Source organism: Stomoxys calcitrans, chromosome 2, assembly GCF_963082655.1.
Source record: "Stomoxys calcitrans chromosome 2, idStoCalc2.1, whole genome shotgun sequence".
Classification (NCBI taxonomy): domain Eukaryota; kingdom Metazoa; phylum Arthropoda; class Insecta; order Diptera; family Muscidae; genus Stomoxys; species Stomoxys calcitrans.
The window spans coordinates 8,088,825-8,107,618 of NC_081553.1; positions in this window are offsets into that span (position 1 = coordinate 8,088,825).

An 18,794-nucleotide genomic window follows, 5' to 3' on the forward strand; every position below is an offset into this window, starting at 1 on the left:
AGCGGTAGCTAGAAAATGTTTTGCTTATGTTGATGATGATGTTTTGCTTTCCGCCCATTATTTCTTTTAGTTTCAGTATTTTTTGTTTTGTTTTTCAGATTATATTTTCCAATTTATTTTCAACTTGGCCAAGCGGTAGTTTCCCAACCTACTTCTGGTCTAGTCTGTAGTTTTTCTAGAGCGGATAAGCAGGATGGGTTTTTTTACTCATTCTATTCTTTGAGTAGTGACTAGTTTCCTCGAAATGCAAAGGCAGGGCCTATGCAGAAGTGTTTTCAATTCGAGTTTTTCCTTTTACTATCTAAACTTCTTTGGATAACTTGTCTGCCATGTTCTAAGCAGCATGTCTCCTATTTTAAGTTGTTGTTGTTTCTCTATCGCACTACATTAGAATGGGTGGAATGTGCATTTTGCTATTCCGTTTGTAATATGACGAAATACGGGTGTGCGATCCTACTTAAATGTCGTGAAATTTTAAGTAGGGTCGGGGTTTGGTGATGTGCATGTGAATTCAAATCATGCTACAGACATAAACCAGTAAGGAAAGACAAAAGTCGGGCAAAATATATATGTATATGAGAGCTATATCTAAATCTGAACCGACTATTAAACAAATCGTTTGAAAATTGTTGTTACTACGGCCATGTAAGTGCAAATCTGGTGATAAATATTGGGATGCCCAAAAAGTAATTGCGGATTTTTTTAAAAGAGAGTAAATGCATTTTTAATAAAACTTAGAATGAACTTTAATCAAATATACTTTTTTTACACTTTTTTTCTAAAGCAAGCTAAAAGTAACAGCTGATAACTGACAGAATAAAGAATGCAATTACAGAGTCACAAGCTGTGAAAAAATTTGTCAACGCCGACTATATGCAAAATCCGCAATTACTTTTTGGGCAACCCAATATGTATGGGTGCTACATCCAAATCTGAAACGATTTGAAATCTCGCACATATGTTAAGATCAGTAACAAAACAATCCGTGCGAAATCTTGTGCAGATTGGTTGAAAATTGTAGCTATTACCCCTATTTAAGTGCAAATCGGGCGATACTTATATATGGGAGCTATATCTACATCTGAACCGATTTTGATGAAATTTTGCACATATGTTAGGATCGGTAGCAAAACAATACGTGCGAAATTTTGTGCAGATCAGGTGAAAATCGTAGCTTCTACTGCAATTTAAGTGCAAATCGGGCGATACATATATATGGGAGCTATATCTAAATCTGAACCGATTTTGATGAAATTTTTCACATATATTAAAATCGGCAACAAAACAATTCGTGCCAAATTTTGTGCAGATCGGATGAACATTGTCCTTACTACGGCAATTTAAGTGCAAATCGGGCGACACATATATTGGGTTGCCCAAAAAGTAATTGCGGATTTTTCATATAGTCGCCGTTAACAAATTTGTTCACAGCTTGTGACTCTGTATTTGCATTCTTTCTTCAGTCAGTTATCAGCTGTTACTTTTAGCTTGCTTTAGAAAAAAAGTTAAAAAAAGGAAATTTGATTAAAGTTTATTCTAAGTTTTATTTAAAATGCATTTACTTTCTTTTAAAAAATCCGCAATTACTTTTTGGGCATCCAATATATGGGAGCTATATCTAAATCTGAACCGATTTTGATAAAATTTTGTTTTTGTGTTAAGACCAGTAAGAAAACAACCCCCGCTAAATGTTGTGCAGATCGGTCGAAAATTGTAGTAACTAAGGCCATTTAAGTGCAATCGGCTGGCTTTGAATCCTGGTGAGAACATCAGAAAAATTTTTCAGCGGTGGTTATTTCCTCCCAATGCTGTCAACATTAGTGAAGTACTATGTCATGCATAGAAGCCATGGAAAAATGTCTCCTCCAAGAGGTGTCGCACTGCGGCAAGCCGTTCGGACTCGGCTGGCCTCGGAGGCCTCTTATCACTAAGCTTCCATCTTGAATACTTGATTACATTCCTTAATGGAATATTCATGGGCAAAATTCGCATTTTTGCCATATATTGCTGCCCTATACTTCTAACTCCTGATTTACGATGTTTCTGCTCATAGAAGGCGTTTGAAGGCGTAAGAAGTATATGAATTCATGGAGTTGGGTTCCCACTTATCGGCCTGGCCGAACCCAGTTTTACTTGTTATACCCACCACCGTAGGATAGGAGGTATACTCTTGTAGTTATTCCGTTTGCAACACATCGAAATATCAATCGTCGTAAAATTCTAAGACGATTTAACGATGTCCGTGTGTATGTCCGTCTATCCGTCCGTCAGTTGTAATCACTCCTGCCATATAGACCGATCTGTCGATAAAGGGTCCGATTTCGCTGAAATTTGAAAAAGTGTACAATTTTAGGTCTCCCGACATCCGCCCAAAATATGGTTTGGATCGGACTATATTTAGATATACGTGCCATATAGACCGATCTGCCGATAAAGGGTCTGAAGCCCATAAAAGCTTTAATTATATCCCACTTTTGCTGAAATTTGAAAAAGTTGGTTATTTTAAGAATCCCGACATCTGACCAAAGTATGGTTCAGATCGGACTATATTTAGATATAGCTACCATATAGGCCGATCTCCTGATAAAGGGTCCGAAGCCCATAAAAACATTACTTTTTAACCGATTTCGCTGAAATTTGAAACAGTGGGTAGTTTTAGGTCTCCCGACATCCGCCCAAAATATGGTTTAGATCGGACTATATTTAGATATAGCTGCCATATAGACCGATCTCCCGATAAAGGGTCTGAAGCCCATAAAATCATTATTGTTTATCCAATTTCACTGAAATTCAAAACGGTGAGTAGTTTTAGGCCCCCTAACATAGGACCCCAATATGGTTCAGATCGCACTATATTTAGATATAGCTGACATATGGACCGATCTGCCGATAAAGGGTCTGAAGCCCATAAAAGCTTTAATTATATCCCACTTTTGCTGAAATTTGAAAAAGTTGGTTATTTTAAGCCTCCCGACATCTGACCAAAGTATGGTTCAGATCGGACTATATTTAGATATAGCTGCCATATAGACCGATCTGCCGATAAAGGGTCTGAAGCCCATAAAAGCTTTAATTATATCCCACTTTTGCTGAAATTTGAAAAAGTTGGTTATTTTAAGCCTCCCGACATCTGACCAAAGTATGGTTCAGATCGGACTATATTTAGATATAGCTACCATATAGGCCGATCTCCTGATAAAGGGTCCGAAGCCTAGAAAAACATTACTTTTTAACCGATTTCGCTGAAATTTGAAACAGTGGGTAGTTTTAGGTCTCCCGAAATCCGCCCAAAATATGGTTTAGATCGGACTATATTTAGATATAGCTGCCATATAGACCGATCTCCCGATAAAGGGTCTGAAGCCCATAAAATCATTATTGTTTATCCAATTTCACTGAAATTCAAAACGGTGAGTAGTTTTAGGCCCCCTAACATAGGACCCCAATATGGTTCAGATCGGACTATATTTAGATATAGCTGACATATGGACCGATCTCCCGATAAAGGGTCTGAAGCCCTTAAAAGCTTTAATAATTACCCAATTTCGCTGAAATTTTAAACAGTTGGTTATTTTAAGCATACCGACATCTGACCTAAGTATGGTTCAGATCGGACTATATTTAGATATAGGTTCCATATAGACCGATCTCCCGATAAAGGGTCTAAAGCCCATAAAAGCTTTATTTTTCATCCGATTTCGCTGAAATTTAAAACAGTAAATAGTTTTAGGCCACCCGCCAAAATATGGTAAAAATAGGACTGTATTTAGATATAGCTTTCATATAGGCCGATATGCCAGTTGTGGCATAAAAGCTTATTTTATTCTCTGATTTTGTTGAAATTTGAAATACAAATTCAACAGTGAGTTACATTTATAAGACCACTCAATGTCCATGCAGAAGTTGGGTGCATAAGTTATCCAATTTTTATCGGATTGTCACTAAAGGGGGTTTTATTTGTATACACCCTAGATGGTGGGTATCCAAAGTTCGGCCCGGCCAAACTTAATGCATTTTTACTTGTTTTTCCTTCTCTTTTGTTGCCCAGAAGTGTTTCCTCTCTGAATGTCTGTCGGATAAAAGGTATATGAACTTACAAGTGTCATATTGAGTTTGGAAAAAAAGCTGTGTTTTGTGTTATTTTCTTGTGATGGCTTTGCTTTGCCACAGCCATCGACTTGGCAGGTGTTTTTTTCGTTTTTTTTTTATTTGCTGCTATTCTCCCTTCCTGTTGTCTTAAGGAATGTAATCGGCCATCGTTATACAAACAAAACGAAAGCAACAAAAACGTTAGGCATTTGTAATGCCAACGAACGAATGAAAATCGTTTTATAATATCTCCGGCTTAGAGCAGAAAATGATTAACTCAACACTACTGACACTTGGATGGGGAATGGGGTTTAGTGTCAGCATTCATTTTCATCAAAAGTACTAAAGGCCGTCATGGTTGGGTAGAGGTTGTCAGTTTTGTTTGTTTTTTTTTTTTCAGTCTTTATATTTCTTTTTTCGTACCTCAAATAACTTCATTTCTTAGGGGCATTTTGCAGAGACTTCATGGTAAAGAGTGAAATGTCTTAGAAGGCTTTCGCATAAACTGACGTTGAGATTGTGATAAGTTAACAGTCATTTTAATGGGATTATTGTAATTCTATTTAGCCAATATTGAATTCCAGCTAAGAGCATTGCTTTGATGGTGCAAATATAAGTGATACTGGGTTGGCAAATGTCAGCATGTGAAAATCTTGATTGTGTTGTAAGCCTAAACGACATTTTCAGTAAAAAACGAGAAAAAAAAGAATGGGGAAAAATCGATCAAAGCCGATATTTTTACAATCTGCTACGTGGGGGATAGTGTTTAGTAGTTAATTAGTGATATCTTTAAAACTAATTTTCGAAGATTTAATCTGTAAAATGTCAGCCAATTCGGATAAGAATTGCGCCCTTTGGGGGCTCAAGAAGTAAAATAGGGATAACGACTTATATGGGAGCCGTATCAGGCTATAGATCGATTCAGTCCATAATAAACACGTATGTTGATGCTCATAAGAGGATTAGTCGCACAACATTTCAGGCAAATCGGATAATAATTGCGACCTCTAGAGGCTCAAGAAGTCAAGATCCTAGATCGGTTTGTATGACAGCTATATCAGGTTATGAACCGATTTGAACACTATGAGGCACAGTTGTTGAAAGTCATAATAAAACACGTAGTGCAAAACTTCATTCCAATCGGATAAGAATTCCGCCCTCTAGAGGCTCAAGAAGTCAAGATCCAAGATCGGCTTGTATGGCAGCTATATCAGGTTATGAACAGATTGAAACCATACCTGGCACAGTTGTTGGATATCATAACAAAACACATCTTGCAAAATTTCATTCTAATCGGATAAGAATTGCGTCCTCTAGTGGCTCAAGAAATCAAGACCCAAGTTCGGTTTATATGGCAGCTATATCAGGTTATTGATCGACTTCAACCATACTTGGCACAGTTGTTGGATATACTAACGAAACACGTCTTGCAAAATTTCATTCTAATCGGATAAGAATTGCGACCTCTAGAGGCTCAAGAAGTCAAGATCGGTTTGTATGACAGCTATATCAGGTTATGGACCGATTTGAACAATAAGAGGCACAGTTGTTGAAAGTTATAACAAAACACGTCGTGCAAAATTTCATTCCAATCGGATAAGAATTGCGCCCTCTAGAGGCTCTAGAGGCTCAAGAAGTCAAGACCCAAGATCAGTTTATATGGTAGCTATATCAAAACATGGACCGATGTGGCCCATTTACAATCCCAACTGACCTACACAAACAAGAAGTATTTGTGTAAAATTTCAAGTGGCTAGCCTTACTCCTTCGAAAGTTAGCGTGCTTTCGACAGACGGACGGACATATAGACGGGCGGACGGACAGACGGACGGACATGGCTAGATCGACAAAAAATGTCACGACGATCTAGAATATATATACCTTATGGGGTCTCAGACGAATATTTCGAGTTGTTACAAACAGAATGATGAAATTATTATACCCCTATCCTATGGCGGAGGGTATAAAAACGGCTGAACCGATTACTTTGAAATTTTCATAGATTGTGTAGGTTGGTCTGGAAGGAAACATAGGCTATATAATTTTTTGATATCGTTAGGGGGGGCGGACCCTCCCCCTTACCCCAAAAGAACTACCCAAAAATAAAAGTGGACCAATCGAGACAGTATGGGATTCAAATGAAAGGTATTCGAGAGTAGAGTACGAATTTCATAATAAAAAATGGGTCCAAGTACCTGGGGGGCCGCCCCAAAACCCCTTAAAATAGGTTTATTTGAAGATCATGATAATATGGGACTCAAATGACAGGTATTCGGGAGTAGATTACGAATATGGTAAGGAAGTGGGAAAAAGCTCTATAATTTACGGAAGAGGATGGACCCTCCACCGTTACCCCAAAAACACCACCCAATATCAAAAGTGCACCGATAAGGACAATATGGGTATCAAATGAAAAGTAAGTGGATGTAGATAACGGATCTGGCATACGAATTCATGTTGAAATTTAGGGGGTCACCCCACCCCCACAAAAACGCCCAAAATGGGCACATTAGCCTATCACAGATATATGGGACTTGGTTTGTTTGTTCCGTATAGACTGAAAAACGACAGAACCGATTTTCTTGAAATTTTCGCATATTCTGGTTGGTCTGGAAGAGAACATAGGCTACATAATTTTTCAATTTCGGGAGGGGGACGGACGCTTCCCCCTTATGCCATAAACAAAGCCCAAAATCAAAAGTGGACCGATAAGGACAATATGGTTCTCAAATGAAAAGTATGTGGAAGTAGTTAACGAATCTGGCATACGAATTCATGTTGAAGTATAGGGGGTCACCCCACACCCACAAAAACGCCCAAAATGGGCACATTAGCCTATCACAGATATATGGGACTTGGTTTGTTTGTTCCGTATAGACCGAAAAACGACAGAACCGATTTTTTTGAAATTTTCGCATATTCTGGTTGGTCTGGAAGAAAACATAGGCTATATAATTTTTCAACTTCGGGAGGGGGACGGACGCTTCCCCCTTACGCCATATACACATCCCAAAATCAAAAGTGGACCGATAAGGACAATATGGGTATTAAATAAAAACTATGCGGGAGTAGATAACGAATCTGGCATACAAATTCAAGTCGAAGTATAGGGGGTCACCCCACCCCCACAATAATGTTCAAAATGGGGACATTAGCCAATCCCGGATATATGGGACTCGGTTTGTTTCTTCCGTATAGACTGAAAAACGACAAAACCTATTTTCTCGATATGTTCGCTTATTGTGGTTGGTTTGGAAGAAAACATAGGCTTTTTAATTTTCTGATATCGGGAGGGGGCGGACCTTTCCCCCTTATACCATAAACACATCACAAAATCAAAAGTGGACCGATCGGGACAATTAAGGTATCAAATAAAAGCTATAGAAGAGTAGAATACGAATATCGGGCCGCCCCAACCCCAAAACTCCTTCAAACAGACATATTGGACATTAATTTCAATATGGGGCTCAAATGAAAGGTATTATGGAGTAGATTTCGAATCTGGCATACAAAATCAAATCGGAGGGGGTCACGCCACCCCTCCAAAAACGCCATTAGACCCATTATGACTATATGGTACTTGGCTAAACCGATTTTCTTGAAATTTTCATGGCTTTTCTATGTTTGTCTGGAAGGAAATATAGGCTACATAATATTAACTTAGTGAATTAGTTTGTAACACCCAAAAGGAGGAGAGTGAGACCCATTGGTAAGTATACCGATCGACTCAGAATCAGTTTCTGATTCGATGTAGCTATGTCCGTCTGTCCGTCTGTCTGTCCGTCTGTCCATGTTAATTTGTGTACAAACTACAGGTCGCGATTTTCATCCGATCGTCTTCAAATTTGGTATGGGCATGTTTTTCGTCCTGGAGACGAAGCCTATTGAAATTGGAAAAACTTGGTTCAGATTTGGATATAGCTTCCATATATATTGGGTTGCCCAAAAAGTAATTGCGGATTTTTTAAAAGAAAGTAAATGCATTTTTAATAAAACTTAGAATAATAATGCAATAAAATAGTCATTTGTTAACCGATTCTGTCGAAATTTGGCAAGAAGGATTTTCTTATGACTCTCAATACTACTGGTTTTTGATATCGGGTGGAGGCTGACCCTCCTCCTCACCCCAAAAAAAAACACCCATATCCGAAAGTGTTCCAATGGGCACAATAAGGGTATCAAATAAAAGGTTTTGGAGACCAGAAAACCAATATGGCATTAAAATTTGGGTCCAAGTACCCAGCGGCCCCCCAACCACAAAACTTCTCTAAACAGATATATTCGAAGCTCATGTCATTATGGGACTCAAATGACCACCAAGTAATGAGAGGTCGCCCACCCCCAAATGGGCATATTATCCGACCATGGCTGTATGGGACTCAAATGAAAGGTATTTGGGTGTAGATTACGTATATGACATTAAAATTTGCGTTCAAGACTAGGTGGCGCTTTTCCTCCCAGAGATACGTCAAATGAGTTATTTGACCCATTACGACAATATCGGACTCAAATGAAAGGTATTTGAGAGTAGAAAACGAATTTGATATCCAATTTTGTAGCCAAGTATTTTGGGGTATGCCCTAAAGCACCTCCTAAACTGAACTTCATTTCCGTTGGGAATAAAGAACGAATTGGATATCTATTTTCAGTGGAAAGTGCCGGTGGCCGCCCCAAAACACTCTGCAAACAATTCATATTTATCGGCCATTGCAATATGGGGCTCAAATTAAAGAGATTTGGAAGTATAGCACAAATTTGATATGCATATTTACGTCGAAGTGTCTGAGTTGCCATCCCTGCCCTAAAAAGCACTTCTTATTACCTTAATTTTTAAAATACACCAGGAGCCGAGCATGGACAATCTTCTCATACATCAATGAGTGCTTTCCACATCAAGTAATGATAAGGGACCTTTTTATATAGCCGAGTCCGAACGTCGTCCCGTAGTGCGACACCTCTTTGGCCCTCGCAAGTGTCGCCAACATTAAGAGGGGATAACCACCGCTTTGTCCGATATTTTCGCCAGAATTCGAACGCGTTCAATGACACGAATTCGATATCCGCATTCAGGGCGAAGTGTCCCCATCCTAAAAAGATTTTAAAGAGTTAAAGAAGGCGCAGCGGAGCGGGCCCGGTTCGGCTAGTTTTTATATACGAGTCTTAGTTTTGGGTTACTATAACGGTTCAAGCCAACTTTACTTCAATCTGCTATGCCAATCTTAAAGATCTGGGGTGGTTTTATTGTTTGGACTCACTGTCATGTCTTGTTTGTAACAACCTAAATAGGCTTAAACTTGAAATTTCTAGGAATTTCGGTCCTCTCTCTCTACTAACTTGTATTTCATTTGAAGTTTTGTTAGAATAGCAAACTTCTGCAGGTTCCAATTAATTTCGTAGAGCACTGCGAAACTTTGATATCATTTGAATTACAATAAAATGAGGATCCATATCAACAAGCCAGTAAATTAATAAGGTGGAGGCGAAATAACTTTGTCATTTAAAGTTTAAAAACTCACCAATAGTATACACCTACAGTTGCTCACACATTGAAGTGTGTGTGTGTGTGTTTGTGTGTGTCTGCCTATGTGGTTATGTGAAAAAGTGGGCATCGCAAAATAAACCTTCTTGAATTTCGTTTGGTATTTGCCGCTGGCGAATTGGTATAAACAGCACTTGAGTACTTTTTGCCTGCTGCAGCAGCAGCCCTTTTTTGTGGTTAGTAGGAAAGCTTCCTGTTGGCAAAGTGAAAACCCTTGTAGTAACATTTACCGCAAGCATTGGCATAAATGTTTGTAAAATAAGAATTCAAGTGGAGTGCATTTAGTGTGTTCTCTCACGCTCATGGCCAACACGCGTTTCCCCTACGCTCACTCACACACATACTCATCGATGTGTATACCCTTGTGAGAGGAAATGAAACTCCACCTAAAGGTCCACATTTGTGTGAGAACTTTTAATTTTTCGCAAAAGAAAAAAAATGTCGCAATTTTTTTTTGTTTCTGGTCTTTGCGCTGATATCCCGTTTTTTACGGGTTGCCCTGTTTTTTCTTGTTGATGCTATTCATTTGCTATGCTGTTAGAGATATCTCAAAATTTACATTTTTTGGTAAAATGGAAAAAAAAGACTTGAAAATCTCTATACCGACATGAAGTCACATATAAAGTGAAGCTTGCATTATAACTTGACATTCTAAAAGTGGTGTAGCATTTCACATATGCAGTGAGATTCTATATGGGATACATTTTCACCCTTTAAGTCGAATAATTATATGATAGAATTATTCCATTATACGGCAGGTATTTTACGCTGGATACCTTTTATCTCCTGCAAGAAAAGCTGCATCTGCTTCTTCGGATAACTGTAACAGCAACCCCGTTTTGAGTACATAAATGGGATTGGAAAAATACAATTTAATAAAATATTTTCATTTTCCTAGCTTAAACATTCTATACTTATGCTACAGTGTCATGTAGCAGAAGAAAAAAACCCTGAGACCTTTTTCCTTATGCCAGCCAATTGTAATATGATTTAATGGCAAACGGTTTGAAAATCTAATACGAAAATGCTGCTTTAATATCAAAGACAATATTTGTGAAATCCTTAACCCCACTTAGCTTTGTAATGTGTATCACTCGAGGAATAAGACACCATTAAAGGGATAACATAACAACAAGACAAAAACTGGAATAACACCACACGTCCTTAAAGGACCTCACTTAGCAAAAAAAAAGACGAAAAAAATGAGAAGATTATTTCGTGCATGAAATAAGATTCAACAGTTAAAGAAGTCAGTTTCCTGCTTCACTTGAAGGCGTCAAGGATCGACAGAGTCAGCTTCTAAATTGAGGCGGATTAAAAAGCTTAGATTTCTTTGAATGCTTAGGCTTTCATTTCTGTTTCTCTTTATTTTTGTTCAAGAACAATTTAAAATTATTTGCTGATTGTTAGAAGGAAAAATACACACAGAGAAGTGTGGAAATTTATGCCACACTCACACTCTCAAAAGATTCAAAACAAAATGCCAGATTGCCAAAGGCTAAATGTTTCAGCTTCTTTATTTACCATTTAGGAACTTTTTTTTCAGCATTTATTTTATGCCATTTTGATCAAATGTGGAAGAATGCGTAGAGTGTGAATATTGGTTTGTGCTGAACAGCAAGAATTTTTTGTTTTAACTTTGAATATGGGATGGCCATTTTGTTAGCCGTATCTTACAAAAAACTCTGAACCATATACAGCATGGATGTCGAAAAGCCTAACATAAGTCAGTGTGTCAAATTTCAGTTAAATTGGATTATAAATGCCCCTTTTTTTTGAGGCCAAGACTATAAATCGAGATATCGGTCTATATGGCAGCTATATCCAAATTTCTAAGGTTTGGGGCTTGGGGGGAGGGGGTGCCAACTGGGTACTTGGGCCCAGATTTTAATACCATATTTGTATTCTACTCTCAAATACCTTTCATTTGATATCTATTTTGTCCCGATCGCTCCACGCTTAATTTTGGGTTGTGTTTTTGGCATAAGGAGGAGGGCCCGTCCCCCTTCCGATACCAAAAAATTATATGGCCTTTGTTTCCTTCCAGATCAACCTACACAATATGCGAACATTTCGAGAAAATCAATTCTGCCGTTTTTCAGTCTATACGGTACAAACAAACCGAGTCCCATATATCTGTGATTGGCTAATGTGCCCATTTTGGGCGTTTTTGTGGGGGTGGGGTGACCCCCTATACCAGGACATGAATTTGTATGACAGATTCGTTATCTACTCTCGCATAATTTTCATTTGATGCCCATATTGTCCCGATCGGTCCACTTTTATTTTTGGGTAGTACTTTTGGGGTAGGGGGGAGAGTCCACCCGCTTCCGTTATCAACAAATTTTAAATTCTATTCCTACTTCCTGACCATATTCGTAATCTAATCCCGAATACCTTTCATTTGAGTCCCATATCGTCATTGATCGTCAAAAAAACTTATTTTAGGGGGTTTTGGGTTGGGGCGGCCCACAGGTACTTGGACCCTACTTTTATTATGCATTTCGTGCTCTACTCTTGAATAGCTTTCATTTGAATCCCATATTGTCTCGATCGGTCCACTTAGATTTTTGTGTAGTACTTTTGAGGTAAGGGGGAGCGTCCGCCCCCCTCCCGACATCAATAAATTATAAAGCCTATTCCTACTTCCTGACCATATTCGTAACCTACTCACGAATACCTTTCATTTGAGTGTCATATTGACATTGATCGTCAAATAAACCTATTTTAAGGGGTTTTGGGCTGGGGCGGCCCCCCAGGTACTTGGACCCAACTTTTATTTTGAAATTCGTACTTTACTCTTGAACACCTTTCATTTCAATCCCATATTGTCCCGATCGGTCCACTTTTATTTTTGGGTAGTACTTTTGTGGTAAGGTGAAGGGTCCGCCTGCCAAGGTTCTTTGTCTGCCATTTGTCCGTACTTCTAACCTATTGGCCGTTGAAAGCACGCCTCCTTTCGAAAAAGTTGTTGATGTATGTCTATTGGAATCGTAAGGCAGGTGAGACAGAGTGGCCCATACATTCATTTCAAATATAACCAGAATCGGTTTAAACCTAAAATAGCTGTCATCTTTACATTCACACTCCTTATCTGATTTTGCTGACATTTTTCATGCTGATTTAGATGTTAGTTGGTGCCTTCTAGCATACACCCTAAGTATTAGTTAAAGAACTTAAGAAGGCTCCTATCCTGAGACACTCTAATGTTTGCATTTATTTTTTTTTTTTTTATATTGCTTTGATAGGCAAACAAAATCACATTTATCCGCACATATATTTGAATGTGTGTACGTTTACATGTACATAGACAATATACATACATATGTATATCCATCATTTACTCTTCATCTGTGTTCATCTACACAAGCATATGTCCTCTGTTAGCATCGACTTAATAACAACTACCACATAAAATCTCGTGTATCTGTCTACATGTATCCACGCACTAACGTACACATTAACAACACTCATGCGAAAACGAGTATGCGAATGTGTCTGCTGATTGCATACATAACAACAACAACAACAAAAAAAAAAGACAATACTTCTTGTTGAGATGTGTTAGTAAGTAAGTCTATATACATTTGAACATCCATGTCAAAACAAATATTTGATATGTAAATCTGTTTCGGGGCAAAGCGAAATAAGAATGTTAACAGTCACCCAAAAGTGTGGGTGCTATTGAGAATAAAATATGTGTAACTCGGGAAAAAATTATTTTCTTATATATTGAATTTTTCGAATATTGTAAATAGATTGCTTAGGGATTTTTAGAGAAGAGCTTGAAAAGTTTAAATTATTATACCCACCACCATGAATTGTATACTAATCTAGTCATTACGATTGTAACACTTCGAAACATTGATTCTGAGTCGACCTAGCCATGTATGCCCTTCGGTCCGTCTGTGCAAATCACTATAGTGGTCGAACGAATAGCTATAACTGCTTCGAATGTAGCACAGATACCTCCTATCGATGTATGTCATTGGGGTTTGCAAATGATCCATATCACATCCAATTTGGATATAGCTCCCATATGATCCTTAGACTTGTCTCATTGGTCTCCTAGAAGTCTCAACAATTATCCCATCTGGGTAAAATTTTGTATGAGGTGTTTTTTGAAGACCTTCGACATCTGTGGTAGGTATTGTCCAAATCGATCGATCGGTAAATAACCTGATATAGTTGCCATATAAACCGATCCCCCAATTTATCATCTGGCCGATTTTATCACATTTTTACAAGTTTTTATGCCCTCCACCTTAGGATGGGGGTATACTAAATTCGTCATTCTGTTTGTAACTCCTCGAAATTTTTGCGTTAGACCCCATAAAGTACATATATTCTTGATCGTCGTGACATTTAATGCCGATCTAGCCATGTCCGTCCGTCTGTCCGTCCGTCTGTCCGCCCGTCCGTCCGTCTGTCCGTCTGTCTGCCTGTCCGCCCGTCCGTCCGTCTTTCTGTCGAAAGCACGCTAACTTTCAAAGGAATAACGCTTGAGCGCTTGAAATTTTGCACAAATACTTCTTATAGGTGTAGGTCGGTTGGGATGGTAAATGGGCTATAACGGTCCACGTTTTAATATAGCTGCCATATAAACCGATCTGGGGTCTTGACTTCTTGAGCCGCTAGACGACGCAATTATCGTCCGATTTGGCTGAAATTTTGCATGAGGTGTTATACTATGACTTCCAACAACTGTGCTGAGTATGGCTGAAATCGGTTCATAATCTGATATAGCTGCCATATAAACCGATCTTGGGTCTTGACTTCTTGAGCCACTAAAGGACGCAATTATCATCCAATTTGGCTGAAATTTTGCATGAGGCGTTTCGTTGTGACTTTCAACAACTGTGCTGAGTATAGTTGACATCGGTTCATAACCTGATATAGCTCCCATATAAACCGATCTGGGGTCTTGATTTCTTGAGCCTCTAGAGGGTGCAATTATTATCCGATTTGGCTGAAATGTTGCACAAGGTGTTTTGTTATGACTTCCAACAAATGTGTTAAGAATAGTTCAAATCGGTTCATAACATGATATAGCTGCCATGTAAACCGATCTGGGGTCTTGATTTCTTGAGCCACTAGAGGACGCAATTATTATCCAATTTGGCTGAAATGTTTCACAAGGTGTTTTGTTATGACTTCCAACAACTGTGCTGAGTATGGTTGACATCGGTTCATAACCTGATATAGCTGCCAAATAAACCAATCTGGGATCTTGACTTCTTGAGCCTCTAGAGCGCGCAATTATTATTCGATTTAGCTGAAATTTTGCATGAGGCGTTTTGTTGTGCCTTTCAACAACTGTGCTAAGAATAGTTCAAATCGGTTCATAACTTGATATAGCTGCCATATAAACCGATCTGGGATCTTGACTTCTTGAGCCACTAGAGGACGCAATTATTATCCGATTTGGGTGGAATTTTTCACGATGTGTTTTACTATGACTTTCAACAACTGTACTGAGTACGGTTGAAATCGGTTTATAACCTGATATAGCTGTCATTTAAACCTATCTAGGGTCTTGATTTCTTGAGCCACTAGAGGACGCAATTATTATCCGATTTGGCTGAAAATTTGCATGAGGTGTTTTATTATTACTTTCAACAACTCTGCTAAGAATAGTTCAAATCGGTTCATAACCTGATATAGCTCCCATATAAACCGATCTGGGGTCTTGACTTCTTGAGCCACTAGAGGACGCAATTATTATATGATTTGGCTGACATTTTGCACGAGGTGTTTTACTATGACTTTCAACAACTGTGCTAAGAATAGTTCTAATCGGTGATATAGTTGCCATAAAAACCGATATGAGATCTTGACTTCTTGAGCCTCTCAAGGGCACAGTTCTTATCCGATTTGACTGAAATTTTGTACAACGGCTTCTCTCATGACCTTCAACCTCGTACGTGTCGAATATGGCATGAATCTAGATTGGGCTAAAATTTTACACAATGACTTCTGCTATGGTCCCTAATTTTCAGTTCCATTTTGGTCCGTAATGAACCATAACTTGATATTTTTCCAATAACATAGCAATTCTTTTCTTTTATCCTTTGTTTGCCTAGATACCGTGGCAAGAGCTCGACAAATGCGAGCCATGGTGGAGGGTATATAAGATTCGGCCCGGACGAACTTAACACGCTTTTACTTGTTTTAGTTTATTCGTAACAGATTAACGAAGTAGCAAACATAAAAAGAAAGTGTAACACTAAAATTGTAGAATATAAGCTGCAGCAGACCTTGGTGCGTATGAGTTCTGTAAGTAATACTCATGCCATAGCTCATACGCACTATGGGACTTTATCTACTGCTTGAATTAACTAAGGAAAATCTTTTTCTATCATAGATAAACAACTTGGATTAACAACTTGGTGGAAAATATCAAAGATTTTCGCAACTAATATGATGATGATGCACGCATACTTGATAACCTAGCCCAAGGGCCAGTATAAATGTTTTTCCTTTTTTTCTTTATACCAATTTAACCATTTTTATGAATTCATATTAAAAAAAATATATGAAACATTATTAAAAGTAAATAAATTCCTTCAATATTTTTGCAACTATAAATTTTTTTTCTTTCGTTTCTTTTGCAGAACATCTTGTATCTCTTATCTCAGCATGAAATGGACAATTTCAACCAAACAATAAATTCAGCCACAAATTGTTATGGGTGGCCAGTTGGGACTGCTGCGGTAGTTTTGCCAATTGGAATTTTTGGTTTAATGAAATGTCACAAATATTTATAATCTTCTAGAGGGGGGCCTAGGGGTCAGAGGAGATCACACAGCGACAGAAATAGAAAATAAAGTACAGCGTAGGCAAAGATAAAACAGAGCAAAGCTCTAAACACTTACACACATATCAGAGCCTACGAACAAAGCGAAATGTATATCTGTATGTTTGTGGTATAGAGATAATAGATAGAGCAACATACACAAGTACTCTGTGTGGAAGTGATAGGGGAAAGAACTGAAAGAAATAGAGAAAAAAAACAAAACAAAACAAAATAACATGAACCACTACCGCATGAAATAATAAATTGCCAACAAAATGCAATGCCACACAGCAATTCGAGCAGACAATAAAGACAACAACTGGTCGTATCTCAACTCAACTCAAATGGCTAATACAAAACACCGACAACGTCAAAAGCAACAACAGCAGCATTGCCAGCAACCAGACCAAGACCAACAAAATCAACAGCAGCAACAACATATGCGGCTAAAACTGAAACTAAAACTACGAATTCATGCGAGAATAAATATGAAATCAAATAATAAAAATAAGCAAAAATAGTAGACTGAACAAAAATAAAACCAAGTGAATACACACACACACACACACATACATTCCAAAAGGGGAGAAAACTGAAATAGAAATCATAAAAATTCAGGAGGAAAAAAATATGAGCCAAGCATAAATGCTACGCCAACAGAAGATAAAATACTGGAAACAAAAAAACTATTAAAACAAAAGATTCTTATCGAGCCAACTACACATACAAGGCACTGTGAAAGTACTCTTGCCAATGCGAGAGTGTGTGTATGTGTAAATGTTATTTAATACAGCGAGCAAGAGCAAAAGATAAACGGAAACAGTAACATCTATTGCCACTACCAACAAAATTCAGCGTAACTTAACCACCGAAAGCAAAAACCAAAACAAAAACAAGTATTAGACGCCAACATGTGCGGATGTATGGCTTCGAAATAGATACCCCCCCCCACACACACACACACACACACCCCTCTCAAATACCAAGATAAATTGTGTGTAACGAGAAATATAACAAATTGTACATACAATTTAGTTTTAACAAATATCCTCATAAGTGCGAAGGATTCGCATTCATAGCAACAAATCTCTCATTCATAGCCTCCACCAGCCAACAGCCACCACCAGGCAAGAGTTATTGTGATTTAGCCACAACCGCAAGTCCAGCACATTCACACACTCACACCCGCCCCTTCTCCATTGCAAGCAGCAGCAGCAGCATCGCAACGACAAGCAAGAGCCACACATATAAACAACCAGCAAAGAGACGACATCAAACAACCTCAAAAGATGGCTTTACGTATTTCAGCGAAATACAAAAATAATTTGGGTCTCATCATTTATGGTTTTGCCGGTCTTCTGCTTTTATCACTCGCAACACCATTGGCAATGGCCGGGCGTTTATTTGGTAAGTCACCGATTTATTATCATCATCGGCTTTATTGAAAAAATAAAATTTTATAAGCATTAAGCCTATTATGTTGATAGGTGAAATATTCATATCGGCATCGACCATTGTCACCTGGCGCAAAATTGGAATATATTCCTTCAGAAATGGACAAGTTACACAAAGCTGGGAAAATTATAATTTTAATTGGTTTTTGGTAATTCGCATCGTAAGATTTTGCATAGTCTTTAAGGGACCTTACAATGTAAGATTGTGGGTTGCACTTGCCACAGTTTGGGGGTATATTTACTTCATTTTTGCATGTGTAAAACAAGTAAAGATGACCAAAGAGCCAATAAGTTCAAGAAGAACCAAAATTTTTTAGCAAAAAATTGGATTTGGTTTCTACCATAAACTAGTAGAAGCGTGCTAAGTTCGGCCAAGCCGAATCTTATACACCCTCCACCATGGATCACATTTGTCAAGTTCTTTGAATGATTTTTTAAATACATCAATGAGCTACATTAAGTTGTTGACCGATGTGGACCGTACTTGTCAAGCCTTAGAGAAGTCATAGACAAATGCAAATTTTGCCCGTGAACATTCCACTAAGGAACAAGGACAAATGTCTCACATATCAACGAGTGCAGTGTGAATCAAGTTTAAGCTCAATGATAGCCGAACGGCGTGCTGCAGTGCGACCAGCATTTCAGGCAAATGGAGTAAAAATTGTGCTCTCCAGTGGCCCAGAGAGTCATAATTGGAGATCGGTACTTGGGACAGTTTTTGGAAGTCATGCCAAAACGACATAAGGAAAACGAACCAACCAAAATTGGATAAGAATTGCGGCTTCTAGAAGATCAAGAAGTCTATTCGGGAGATTGGTTGTTGTTTTTGTTGTTGTAGCAGTTTATTGTATTCTATCTTTCGTCTGCTTGATTCTGTTGAGTGTCAAGACCCAGGAACTCTGCGAATAAGATGGGG